We start from the raw sequence: 13,286 nt of genomic DNA, 5'->3' as shown, positions 1-13,286 counted from the left end.
TCCGGGCGCCTGGCAGGGAGCGGCACCTCCAGGGCCCCGCCGTCCCGGGAGGACGGGCACGGCTACGTTAGAGCCAGTCCGCCAAGGCCGCCAGCACCCGGGATTAAGGACTTGGAAAAGCCTTAGCCAGCAAGACGGTGCTCAGGACAATCCTCTGAAGCCCCTTCCAGTGGACAGAGTGCAGGGTAGTGACCCGCCTTCTCTCCTGAGACGTGTCAGGCCAGAAGCTAGATGACAGATGCTTCTAGAAGGAGCCTTGCAGTGACCCGTCCAGAAGCCCCAGAACCTGCCGCCTCAGGGTCCCACAGGAGTTCCTGTGCTGCAGACTCACTGTGGTGCCCGGGGTGGGGGTGGGGGGGCGGGGGAGGTGCAGGGTGGGAGCGCTGGCCCAGTCTCCCGTGTCGGAGAGTGACAGTGGTGACTTCACTTCCCCCTGGGACCGCGCCCTAGCCCCGAGGAAGGTTCCCCGGCCAGAAGAATCCTCAAGACGCCCTCATGATCAAATACCCCCCACCCCACCCCCACCCCGCTTCCTCAGGTGTCTGCTGAGGCCTTCTTCACCGGGAGCGGGTTTTGTGGGGTGATGCTTCTGTCCTTGGGCCACCTGAGCTCGCCTCAGCCCCGTCACAGATCCCAAGTCTCAGGGAGACGGGGGAGAGGCGCACACACGCCCCCACCTTCCCTCAGTTCCTCCAGCACAGACTCCCCAAGAGAAAGACGTGTGGCTTTCCCCCCAGGAACCCTCGTCTGTCGGTAGCTGTGGGCTGGGACCCGGCCCCGAGTACAGGACGTCTGTCCATCACCTGGTGGCCCAAGCACGGGCTCCCCGTCACTAGCTGACCCCACGGCCCCGCCCCAGGCCGCGCTGTGTTGGGGTCGTGCCATTGTGGCTTCGGAGAGGTGGGGGAGAGATGGTGTGTGCTTGTGGGCCGCTGACCTGCGTCCCGGCCCAGCCCCATGACACCAGCAGCTCCTGGTGGCTCCCGGCAAAGCTGCTTATTGGATTAGTGGCCCCGTGGGCCCCTGCAGCAGGTGGGGGGAGGCTGGCATTTAGGGAGTCCTGTTTTCGTCTGGGCTGCTCTGTGAGGCCTGCAGGGGCCTGGGGCGGGGGGGAAGGCGGCGCCTGGAAGTGTGTGTTCCCCTTGGGGCTGAGCAGATGGTCCTGGTGGCCCCGGCCCGTCGGACACGGGCGCCATAGTCTGGACGTAATCCCTCTTCCTTATCCGCCGGCCAGGGGCTGACGCTGCTCAGGCCGCTGGTCTCCTGCTGTCGGACTTTCACGGGCACAGGCTTCCAGGGGTCCGAAGATGCTGTCCAGCTACTCAGCCTGCCTTTTCTCGGGCGTGTGCACGGCCCTGGTCGCCGTGGCCCTGGCCTATTACTTCTACTGGTGAGTACGGCCTGGCGGGCTCTGGGCCGTCCCTGCGCAGGGGCCCCGGGCCTCGCTTTTCTTCCGCTTCCCCTCCTGTTCTCCGTGTGCCACAAACTTCCCGCTTGGGAAGGGGCCCTCGTGGTCGGCAGGGAAGTCAGTGTCAGTCCTGCCGGTTGTGTCGGGGCTCGGCCCAGGGAGATCCCACCTCGCCCCACTGCGAACGTGTCTCTGGGACGTTCTGGGACGTTCCTGGAGGAGGTTCCGGGGCCGGGCGCCTGGCGCCAGGAGCAGCTCCGTCAGCTTCCTGGTGCTCCCCGACCTCTTACCCCGCGGTGGGCGTGGGGGGCTCGCGGGGTGGTCCGTCGATGAAGTAGAAAGTGGTAGTTTCCATCACGGAGAGGCCACCCCGCTGTACCCAGGCAGGCTGAGCTGCTTTGCGGTGAGTCACTCGCAGCCGTTTCTCGCTGTCGTGACCCGCGCGCGTACTGGTTCTTGCTGGGAGGTGGGGAGTCCGAGAGGTGGTGCTGACCCCCCGGCCTGGGGTTCCCGAGACTCGGGTCCAGCCCGACCCCACCCCAGGCCGCGATGGTGAATGGGGCGCGTGTGCTCCAGGCCACCTGTTTCCATCTGTAGAATGGGAAACCGTGTGCCCTGTCTGCACGTGACCGTCTGTAGCCGGGGCACAGGGATGGGAGCCATCGGGTGGAGCCGGCCCCCGCCCGGTGCTGGATGTGGTCAAGGTGGCCGTGGGGAGACCCGAAACTCCAGGTCTGTGGCTGACTTCATTTTTTAGGGCCAGAAAATGGGGTAATTTCCGGTGAAGAGACATTGAGACGTTGGCTCTTGTGAAGGTTCTGACCCAGATTAGTTTTGTTTTCTTCAGCACACGGTCTGGCTGGGAATTCTGTTTGCCCGAGGCTTTCGCTTCTGTTGATCCGATTATCACTTCTGTTCTGACGATGCGGAGGGCGCTGCACACGGTGTGTTCGGGGGCTCTGTGCCTGCGCGGCCCCTGCCCTGCCGTCCAGGACGCGAAGGCCCTTTCTTGCCCGCTGGGAGCTGGGAGCTGGGAGCCCCTTCCTCTGCAACTCTGTATCACTTACTGTGCAGAATGAATTTTTGCCCGGGAGTTATTTGCATTTACGTGAAAACGATTGATAGAATTTACAAAGAGTTACACGGGACCACAGAAAGGTAACAGGCGTGAGTCGGGGGAAGAATTGGCCCAGGTGAGGGAAGGAGGGACTTTTGTCCCCTATTGAAGGAGTTCCGGGTCTTGGCCAGGTGGTTCCCCAGACCTCGCTGGGGCCCCCAGGGGACGAGAGATCAGTTACTTTCATGATAAACTTCCAGATGCTCTTGGCCAGGGGAGGGGTCCACCAGCCCAGGGGCGTGTCGCAGCAAAGGTGCCCCCCTCCCCCCCACCCCTGTCCTGGTAATCGATGGCGTGCGGAGGCCAGGAGAGGAGAGGCAGCTCGTGTGGCTCTGAAGGCTGGCCAGCTGCGGTGTGCTGGCGAGGGCACGGGCTCCCCGGGTCCCCTCGGTCCTGACACTTGCCCCAGCCGCCCAGTCGTCGCTCCATCCACACGTGGACAGAAACCCAGACGGAAGAATGTTTTTGCAGCTTCTTGTGATCTGGCTGGCAGAGCCGAGCAGCCCCAGCTGTGCCCCCGTCCCCCCGCCCCCGTCCCCGTCCTTGTCCCCCACGCTCAGAACTGGGAGAAAACATGGAGGTTGTCTTGCCCTGGGTCTACAGAACGGTCTCCTCCCCAGTTTGTGCTGGGCTTAGGTGCTGCCTTTTCGGCCGCCTGTCTCCCCGGGCCCGGAGTCCCGCCCAGACTGGCGTGCGCTCAGCCAGCCTGGGCTTCTGGGGCGCTGTGACCGGCACCGAGGGGGAGCCCCTCCCCGGAAGGTGCTGGAGAGGAGTGCTCTGTTCTGGTCAAGATGCCTCCGGCCGTGCGAATTTGCGAGCACTTCCAGGAGAAGCTCACGGTCAGGGAACAGAACTCTGGGCTCCAAGATGCCATCAGAGACCCACTTCCTTCCGAGGCTCTGCCGTGTGGCCCGGCTGTCCTCTGCAGACGTCACGGCATCCAGGAGAGACACCTTCTCGTCCGCTGCCCTCTTGCCGGCGACAGCTGTCTCCATGGTGGGCTTCTCCATGTGCCCGGAGGTGAGCCCATCGCTAGCAAGAGGGCCGGACGCGGCCAGAGCGTGGCCCCGGCCCCGTGCCGGAGCGCCGCTTTCGGAAGCGTCCCCCGTCCTCCCCCCTGCAGGTCTGTCAGCAGAGTGACGTCGGGGCACAGCAGCCAGGGAGGCGACCGTGCTTCTCTGAGAAAGCCTGGGTTCGCTTCTGGGTGTAAGACCCCCAGGACCCACCTGTGAGACAGACACAGGGAGGCGTGGGCTCCCCCAAGCGCACACTCACCGCCTCCGGTCGCCCACCGTTACTTCTCTTCGGCAACGTCGCCGGCACGTACCCCCTTTCAGACGTCACGCTCACCGTGCAACGCACACGGACCTCGTCTGTGCTTCTTTAAATTGTTGAATGACATCAGGGCCGGAGCCCCACCTCCCCGCCCGTCACCCGGCGCGACCTGGGGGCCGTGGCTGACCTCGTGCCCTCTGAGGAGACCTTAGGAAGAGCTGGGCCCCCCTCCCTCTGTATCTCAAATATTTAACAAGTTCACTGGCCTAAGTGGCATTTCGTATGTTGGTTTAGGGATCTTCCTCATTTTAAGGAGCGCAGATTCCTGCCGCGAAGAACCAGCTGCACAGGGGAAGGATGTTTTACATCTTTACGAGGGACAGAGACGTTTAGGGGAGGCCTGGGGCGCCCTCACTTCCAGCGCTGCCTGCACACCCCCGCGGGTCCCGTCCCTGCAAGCTCGTCGGTCGGCGTAGGCAGCGCCCCGGTCAGCGGTTCCCCCACGCTGCTTTGTTGATAAGTTTCCCCGTCATCACAGCCGAAGTATGGCTCCGGGTTCTCTGGGCTCTTTCTGGAAAGACAAACTGGCACCAAAGCCCTTACTTGAAGTTACAACAGTAGCTACTTTTAAAAGTTAGTGACTTACAACCATGTCCGATAGAGATGTCTACCATGGCCTTTAAGGTGTGTGTGTGTGTGTGTGTGTGTGTGTAAAGAATCAAAATCTCGGGGTGCCCGGGTGGTCAGTCAGTTGAGCATACGACTCTTGATCTCAGCTCAGGTCATGATCTCACGGTTCATGAGATTGAGCCCCACATCGAGCTCTGACTCGATGACAGCTTGGAGCTTGCTTGGGATTTTCTCTCTCCCTCTCTCTCTCTTTCTCTCTCTCTTTCTTTCTCTCTCTTTCCTCCCGCCCCCCCTCTCAAAATAAATAAATAAACCTTAAAAAAAAAGAATTAGGGGCACCTGGGTGGCTCAGTCTGTTAAGCGTCTGATTCTTGATTTCGGCTCAGGTCATGTCCCAGTTTGTGGGTTTGGGCCCCACGTGGGGCTCTGCCCTGACAGTGTGGAGCCTGCTTGGGATTCTCTCTCTCTCTCTCTCTCTCTCTCTCTCTCTCTGTCTCTCCCCCTCTCTCTCTGCCCTTCCCCACTCACACTGTCTTTGTTGCTCTCAAAATAAATAAACTTAAAAAAGAACGAATTTAGAAAGAATTAAAATCACACTGATGTCGGCTGCCTGAGGGAAAGCGGGTCCGAATCACAGAAGCTTCAGAGCCTCACTGACAAAGCGTCGGGTCAGACCGCGGCTCCGGCGTGGCTCTCCTGGGTGTGCATCAGGCCTCCTCAGCGTGGGGTGCGCCGTGCAGTTTCCCCAACGAATGTGACCGTGAGGCCCTCTCGTAGCGGGTCGGTTCCTGGCGTCAGTGTCTCAGTTACGGAGTTTTACCAATGCTCGCGATGATTTAAATATCTGTCACTGGTACGGAAAGCGGCACTTTCACGAAGGCTCTTTCGGAACCCGGTGTGTTTATGAAACCCTGACGAGTTTTCAGGGACACTCCTACCTGCCCTTATTTCATCCTTGGAGCCAGCCCGTGGTTCTGGTAGTAAAGGTCCTCTTACCCTCACTTTCAAATCAGAAACCGAAATTCAGAACGATCACGTCACGCGCTGAGGCCGCAGACATGGGACAAGAACCGTTGGCCGAGCCCTGGGCCCAGTGCACACCTGCCCCCGTTCCTCGGTGGAGAAACCCACGGTGGGCGTGGGGGCCCCTCCAACGTGTCCGCTGAGCTGAGACCTGCAGGTCATTTTCCCTTGACCGAGTTACACGACGACTCTTTTCACCTTTAAAGGTGCCATTTCGCGATCAGCATTAACCCAGACCTTAAATCGCTTTATATTTGCATTTCTCTGAGTTGGCAGCCTGCCCGGTTTAAAGGAAAGTGAGCTCCCACCCGTCCCTTCCTCACTCTGGTTCTCAGGGTCGTGGCTCCAAAGCCGTCCGGCCGCTGACTCCCGACCGTTTGCTGATGCTCCGTTCCGTGACTTACTAACCCACCCAGTTCTCTTGCCGATATTCACCAAGTGTCCATCCACCGCGTGCCAGGCGCGGCTCTGGACTTTTGCTTCTCTGCGAGTGTGACAGACACCTGTCACTCCTCACTGCCCCCGAGTTTGCTGGGTTAGTATTATTTTTAGTTATTTTGCTCTTCCCCTAATACTTCAGTATACTTGAACTTTCACTTTGTGTTGAATCAACTGGAACAAAGCCCTCCTGACCTGCTCTGTGTAAAACAACTTGGGTTCACGACATTCGTATCTGCGGTCATTATAATGGAGTTCTCCACGCTTCTTTTGTAGGTCGATTTCAAATATTGAAAGTCCAGAAACAGCATTCACAACAAAACTTTTAATGAATTAGCTCCCGCCGATGCCACAGAGAAGGCACGAGAATCCCGTCATTAAGTCTGTGCTGCTTGGAGGAGGAAGTCGCTCGTGAAGCCAACCGTAGAAACCCACGCCCGTGTTAGTGCGATCTCTGTCTGCACCACAGTTTCCTGGCAGGGTTTTTTTTTTTTTTTTTTTGTTACTTGAAAATGTTAATTGCTTCGTTTTTATTTTTAAGAAAAGAAACCTATTTCTCCTTCAATACCAAAATCTTCTAGCTCCTTCATCGTATTCTTTGTGGAACAAATTCTTTGTTCTTGAAAGATCTCGGGTTCTAGTTTGGAGCAGTTTCTTTCCGGGCCACCTACGGGTGTTTATCCCGGCATTTCCTTCCATTGCGTAATGGGGTGAGTTCTTTGTCGTAAATCCCATGTCTTTCTCCTTCCTTCCTGTTTCGCTGGACTACACCCTCAAGTAATCTTTTCACAAAGGATCAGCAGAAGTTCCATTTTCTGAAACCTGGTCGATCTCAGGACTGCCATGATTTCTGTCTTCATTCTTTGTGTCTCTCTGGTCCTGATGGAGGGGAAATGGCATTCAGAGGGAGGAGGCTTTACTACAGGAGCTACTTACAAAGGGGCCAGCAGGGATTGGGGAGCGGTGAGAAGGGGAAAACCCTGGAGTCGGCACATCCTTACTGACAACGTACTTCGTTCCAGCCAGAGCTGCGCGGGGAAGGGCAGGGCCCACGGAAAAGTCGGAGGATCGCGGAGTCCAAGTTGACTTCTCTTGGTCCCAGGGTCGAAATTCTGTGAAATTTGTAAAGTGGCCACATTTCGGAGTGTGCCGAAGCATGAGGTTCTGGGGGACATCCGTGGCGCTCTGCCGCTCTTGACCCAAGGGTTCTGGCCTGGATGCTCCTGGGGACTGGGTGACGCTTGTCACGGTGCACGTGCGGTAAACACGCATCATGCATTCAGCAGGCTTTGATGGAGCGCCTGGGTATGACACCCAGACCCGCGTGCTGGCATCCCAGAAACGGTGGCTTAAATGCGTGCGACAGGTCCTCTCTGCCTGCGAGGCCTCGGCCTCAGAGGACCCGCGTCTTCCACACTCTGGGCCTTTAGGCCTCATATGTGTTGCTTCATGCTGACCTCGAGCCACCCTTCCTCACTCGGGGCAGAAGGGCAGAGGGCATCCCAGAGGGATTTGTCTCCTGTCCTAAAACAGAAGCCTTCTTGCAAGTACCTATGGACGTCTCCCCTGTTCCCCCCGTGTCCCCCTGCCTGGAACTGGGCCTCACAGCCCACACCAGTCACTCCAAGAGGGGATGGGGTTCCTTTATGGCTTATATCTGGGGGCTTAGATCCCATCTTGGGATTCGATTCTCACCAGGAGCGGCGTGGCGGGAGGGAGCCCACGGTGGCTGCATGGGACTCGTGGGCCCGGAGGGGAGGTTGGCCTGTTGTTTAATCGCCTCTTTTCACCCACTGGTTGAGGAGATATGTGATGCTAAAAGAGCCTCCTGATTCCCGTAATGGTTTTAAGTTAATTTTGTATTCTATTTATTGTAACGTATTAAACACAGTAGAGGGGGGCCTGGGTGGCTCAGTCGGTTGAGCGTCCGACTTCGGCTCAGGTCGTGATCTCGCGGTTCGTGGCTTCGAGCCCCACGTCGGGCTCTGTGCTGACAGCTCAGAGCCTGGAGCCTGCTTCGGATTCTGTGTCTCCTTCTCTCTCTGCCCCTCCCCCACTTGCGCTCTGTCTCTGCCTATCAAAAATAAATAAATGTAAAAAAATAAGAAATTTTAAACACAGTAGAAATACACACGTGCCTCAATACAAATACAGAAGGAAGTCGACACGTGTGTGAGGCGTGGTGTTTGCTAAGCCAGTAGCCCCACTCGGCGTGTGTCCAGCAGGGGTGCACCTGCTCGGGCGCGAGGGCCCGCGGGCCGTCAGCTCCGGTCCAGCTCACTGGTCTGCTTGTCTGTCCGCGCGGGCCGGGGCTCGCTCGAGGCTTTGTCGTAGTTGTGACATCTTGTGGGCCGTTCCCTGGTCCCGTGCGTGGTCTTCTCGGCTTCTCTTTCTTGTTTGGTTCTCCACACGAGCTGTAGCACCCGCCCGTCTAGTTCCCGGTGAAGCTGAGGGACCGGTTGGTGTTTTAATTAGGATTCAAGTGCATCTGTAACTTAGAACGGTTTGCGTGTCAATCGCGTATCACCATCTAACCCACGCCCTCACAGTGTGGCACTTGTGGCCACCACCGGCTTCTGCGGGTCAGCAGCCCGGGCCGGGCCCAGCAGGAAGGGGCGTCAGTGTGGCTGCAGTGGGCTGGCACCCGCCTGGGGCTGTGGGTCCACCGTGCTCCGCGGGGCCCGCCCCCCACAGGCCGCCCCGGGACCCCCGCCCGGTGGCGCGGGGCACGGGGGAGGCGGCAAGGCCCCGAGGGCCGAGCTGGGGTCGAAGGACCGCGTGTTCTCTGTGTGCAGAGCCCTGAAGCCAGCGGGGCCCCAGCGCCGGAGAGGGGACCCCACGTCCTGACGCCTGCCTTGCCAGGGGCGGGGCACAGGGAGGGCAGTGCTGTTCCCTTTGTTAGGCTTATTGTCTTTCAGGATGTTCTGCCGTGTCCTTGTGCGGGCTCTGCCGTCAGATCGTTTCGTTGCAGACACACGCGGGGTCTTGTCTTCCGTGTGCCTCCCGCATCTGCGTGTCCGCGTGCAGGCGTGCCCACTGGACGGCGGTCCCCGGGCCTATCTTCCTGCCTTAAGTGCTTGGACTGTGAGCCCGCTCCCCACTTGCTTTAGGAGAAACCCCTGGTCCTGGACGTGCAGTTTTTCTGTTTCTGCTGCTAGAAAGACAGTGAAGCGACCCGGGAGCCGCCAGCGGCCGGGGCCCCAGATGATCGGGGGGTGGGGGCGGAGCCGCCAGCGGCCGGGAGCTCCCCATCTTCCGTGCGTGGCTTCTGGGTTGCTCTATGGTCTCGGATGACCACCTGAGGCCAGTGTCCTGGGGCTGTTGGGGAGAAATGACTAAACTTCTCTGCTGTCTTGGTCCCTTCTGATGACTTCAGTCAGAGCGAGTTACCGAACGTTCTGAGAATGCCGATCTCTGTACATTGTGTTAACTGCATTCGGCACCCTGTCATCTGTTGTCTATAGTGGCACTTTGGTCACAGTGGATTCTCTGGGGTCTGCGGGATACAAACCTGTCATTTGCAGATAGGGATGATTTTGTTCCTCCTCCTAGACTTTTCGGTTTCTCGGTGGCTCTGGGAATCTGACGAGGCGACAGACGATTGTTAGCAAAGAAACGTGTCCTACTTCTTGGCCCGTAGAAGGATAAGGTGGTCCCTGCCAGTGAATTTACCCACGAACGAAAGGTAGTCCCTTAAAGACTCAGAAATAGGATCGTGTTTGTCTGATCTGCAATTTTAGTTGGCCTCATAAAAATACCCTCTCCGCTTCCTGGCCTTGTCAGTAACATGATGATAGGATACAGCCTTTCCCTCGGCGTCGTGGTCAGGTCAGCGTGGACAACAGTGGCCATTGTGCTCTCATTCGTGATGTCATCGATGGGCGCAGGGTCACCCTCTGAGGTGGCGCCTCCCGGGCCGCCGGCCGTCGCCTGCCCCTCCGTGTCATTGTCAGAAGAATGTCTGCCACCAGCGCCCCTCCCGCCCCCGCTCACACCAGGCGGGCCGTGGGCCAGGAAGCCACCCAGTCCCTCTTGCCCCTGCCACGCTTACAGCCGGAGGGAGGAGCAGCCGGTCAGGGACCAGTCAAGGGCTAGACGGTCCCGCTGTGAGTGATGTGGATGTGCTCCCGTGCGGCCCGGGCTGGCCGCCCGGGGAGCGCGAGCCTCACTCCTGGCTCCGGGCTGCGTTTTGGGCAGTTAACGTTGCGTCTACGTGTCTCGGGGTAGCTCGAGAATATTCGAGACAGTGTTCACTCTCGACTCTCCCCTGTTCACGGGTTTTGTCCTTCGGTGTCTCCTGACTCAGAAACAACAGAACGGCCCGCGCGCAAACCAAACACCCAGGCTCGCTCCTGGGGTGTCCTCTGTGCAGCCAGCCGGCAAGGCCTTTCTATGGTGCCTCTGGGAGACTGTGCGTGCCTCACGCATAGGCCTTCATGGGTGGGACGGGACAGAGGGAAGGAGGGAAGGTAACGGTTCTGCTTTTCTGCTTCATCGTGGGCTTTGAATTCAGTTGACTGAAATCCGCATGAAACTCAGCAGCTCTTTCTGTCTGTAATGCAGACCACGTATCTAGAACATCACAAACGCTACCCTCTGGCGTGTTGAATGTCTTCTCCCATCGCCAGCCGCTGTCGGCTCACAGAGAACACTCGGGCCAGCTGAGGCCACGGCTCGGAGGGCCAGCGGTCCCAGAGGGGTGGTCCCACGGCTGCACCTTCCTCTGGTCCCCGGGGTCGGGCAGCAGGTCACCGGGAGAGGCAGCCAGAGCAGAGCAGGAGACACGGCCGAAGGGGCACCCGGTGCCGTCGGAGGGCGACGGTATTGGTTCGGGTCCCGTGCCGCGTCCCCGCTGTGTGCTGGGGACACCCTGGGCGGAGGCACGCGAGGCACGTGGGCGGAGGGACTGGCACCGAGTCTGAGTGTAAGTGAGGTGCAGTCGGTCCCCATGCGGTGCTTCCCTGCCCGGAGCCCGTGCGGTGGAGACACCCGGTGCCGCCCTGCCGGCCTCGGTTTCTTTCCCACGCAAAGGCTTTGTCAGAAACGTGGGAGTTTCCACGAAGACGGGGGACGGGGTGCCTGGGAGGATATCTGAAGGTCAGACCACCTGACTGGCTAGTTCATGAACAAGAGGGACCCAGGGACCAGTGCCGGGAAAGAGGGGCCCTGGGCGTCTGGGGACGGGCCCTGAGGCAGGTGCAGGGGACGGAGCGCTCTGCCTTTGAGTGGTGAGGCGGGGCCAGGCTTCCCGGCAGGACGTGAGAGGGGCCTGGGGTCTGGGGATGAGGCCGGAGTATTTGTGGGAGGGGTGTCACTCCACTAGGGCGGCCAGGACAGAGCGCCCCGGGCCGGGCAGCTTCGGCGGGCAGTTCTGGAGGCTGGCTGTCTGAGATCCAGGGGTGGGCGGGACTGGATCCCCGTGAGGGCTGTGGGGGAGGGATCTGTTTGTAGACAGCGTCACCCCCGCCATGTGTGTCTTCCCACATGGTCCTCCTCGGACACGGAGAGACCGTGTCCGAATCTCTCCCTACGAGGACACCAGGCAGGTTGCTTTACGGCCCACCCCAGTGACCCCATTTAACGCGATCACCTCTTCAGAGACCCCGTCTCCAAATACAGCCACGTTCTGAGGTGCTGGCAGTTAGGACCCCAGCATGTCTTTTGGGGGACACCGTTCGCCCATAACGGGAGGTGCCCCAGTGGGCTCTCAGAGCAGCCAGGGGCCTCACGTGATGGCGGTGAGGTGCCGCAGTGCCGCGAGGTGCTTCCTCCCTGCCCCTCGTGGCCCTAAGCCACAGACAGCTCGGCCGTGGGCACCACAGGCTTGTAGCAGCGAAAGCACCGGGAGGGACAGGGTGTCCCACCCACCAGGGGTCCCCCTTCTTTGGGGGCGGGGCGCTAGAGCTGGGAGGAGGGTCTGCTTTGGGCTCCCAGTCCTTCCTGCCACACCGGAGGGAAGGCTGGCTGGCGTCCCCAGACGCCCCGGGTCGGCGTCTGTGGTGGCCGGCGGCCCCTGAGTTCCGTGTGAGGCCGCGTTCAGCTCAGTCGCCTGGCTTACTGCCCTCCCGACAGGCCGGCGGTCTGTCCTTGCCTTCCAGCCCTGAGGGGGTGACTGCACCCCGCACCCCCACCTTGAGGAGGGGTGCGAACTCAGGAGGCAGCCACCTCGCCGTCAGGATCAAGTTGTGCAGATGCGGGCTTCCAGAACGATCTAGACCTATTATCTAGGTCTAGGCTTCCTTGCTCTGTCGGTGACAGCGTCTGAGCATTAGTGAGGGGGTACCAGGTACACGGGCCGGGGCGGCCGCCTGCCACAGGCCCCAGGGGCCGCTCCTGAGAAGCAGGTGGCCTCTTCTGAGGCCCGGGCACGGGGGGCTCACCCAGGTGTCCCGTGGTCACGGTCACGGACGGGTGAAGGGCCGAGTTCCAGGCCTTTCCTCGTCTTCCTTTGTTGGATATCTGCGCAAATCCGGGAGCAGCTTTGTGGCCGAGGCCCGGGCCCTGGCCTCCCCCGTCGTCCTGAGCTGCAGGCCTTGAAGCCACTTGGGCCCTTCTGGTCCTCAGTTTCCAGCGGGCACCAACAGTGGCCATAGGGGCGCCCGGTGGCGCTGTGGCCGTAGCCAAGACGAGACGCAGACCAAGCGTTCAGGATGGAGTGTCTTCAAGTAACCCATCCAGGAGGAACTGTTTGGCTTAAAGCCTCGCGCGTAAGAAATGTAAACTTGTTCGAGAATGTTGGGTCGGGAGGCTGTTGAGAGACTTCATGATGTATTTCGTCACAGCGAGGTCGCGTGAGGCGGCACGGGAGATGCAAACCCAGCGGGGAAGACGGGAGGGAGTACGCTCCCTGGCCTCCCAGAGGAGGGTGGTGCCCCGTGTTTTGAGAGGGGACAGTGACAGAGGCTGTTGAGCAGTGAGGCGTTAGACCCCCTTGGCTGCATCTAAAAGAACGAAGTCATATTTAGAAAGTAGAACTTCACAGTGTGCCAGAGTGCATAGCGCTCGCAAATTTAAAGTCGTGTTTAAAAACGTAGAAACTGACTTAAACTCGTCCGGTGAGAAGGTAAGCCGGTTTTGTCGGGCGCACAAGCCAGCGGTCTTGGCGGCCTGAGTCGAGGGCTCCCCCGGCCGTGCTCCTGCCCCTCCAGTGGGAGGCCGAGGCCGGGGAGAGGCTGGGAGCGTGTGGGCCCAGTGGGAACGGGGCGTCGCCCCACCCCCACCCTTCTGCAGGGGCCCCTGCCGCCTGTCCCCGAAGGCCTGTGATGCCGGTGTCGGCGGCCTGTGGCTGGGGTGCCAGCGTCCAAGCAGACAGTCGGCACGGGGTACTCTCGCGGGGTGGGAGGGAGGACCCCTGACCGCAGCGGGTGACGTTCCTGAGGGTGGAGTCTGGCCCCC

The 13,286-nt window shown here is 60.0% G+C and overlaps 1 protein-coding gene across 5 annotated transcripts in view; it reads left to right on the top strand.

The window, feature by feature from the left end:
* AGPAT3 (1-acylglycerol-3-phosphate O-acyltransferase 3) overlaps window positions 1-13,286 on the top strand; it is an 84,550-nt gene that overhangs the window by 44,194 nt on the left and 27,070 nt on the right. Inside the window, exon 1 of one of the 5 annotated variants that reach the window (XM_043593475.1) lies at window positions 1,081-1,390. The exons of 2 other annotated variants lie outside the window; for them this stretch is intronic. The gene's annotated coding sequence lies outside the window, so the exon portion shown is untranslated. Of the gene's footprint in view, window positions 1-1,080; window positions 1,391-9,758; window positions 9,890-9,973; window positions 9,998-13,286 lie in introns of those variants that run through there. 2 more of the 5 variants (XM_043593478.1, XM_043593480.1) reach the window with 2 other exon arrangements.

The sequence above is a fragment of the Prionailurus bengalensis genome, chromosome C2 (assembly GCF_016509475.1).
Source record: "Prionailurus bengalensis isolate Pbe53 chromosome C2, Fcat_Pben_1.1_paternal_pri, whole genome shotgun sequence".
NCBI lineage: Eukaryota > Metazoa > Chordata > Mammalia > Carnivora > Felidae > Prionailurus > Prionailurus bengalensis.
The sequence above is the reverse complement of the archived record's forward strand: the minus strand, read 5'-3'. Positions and strand labels throughout refer to the sequence as shown.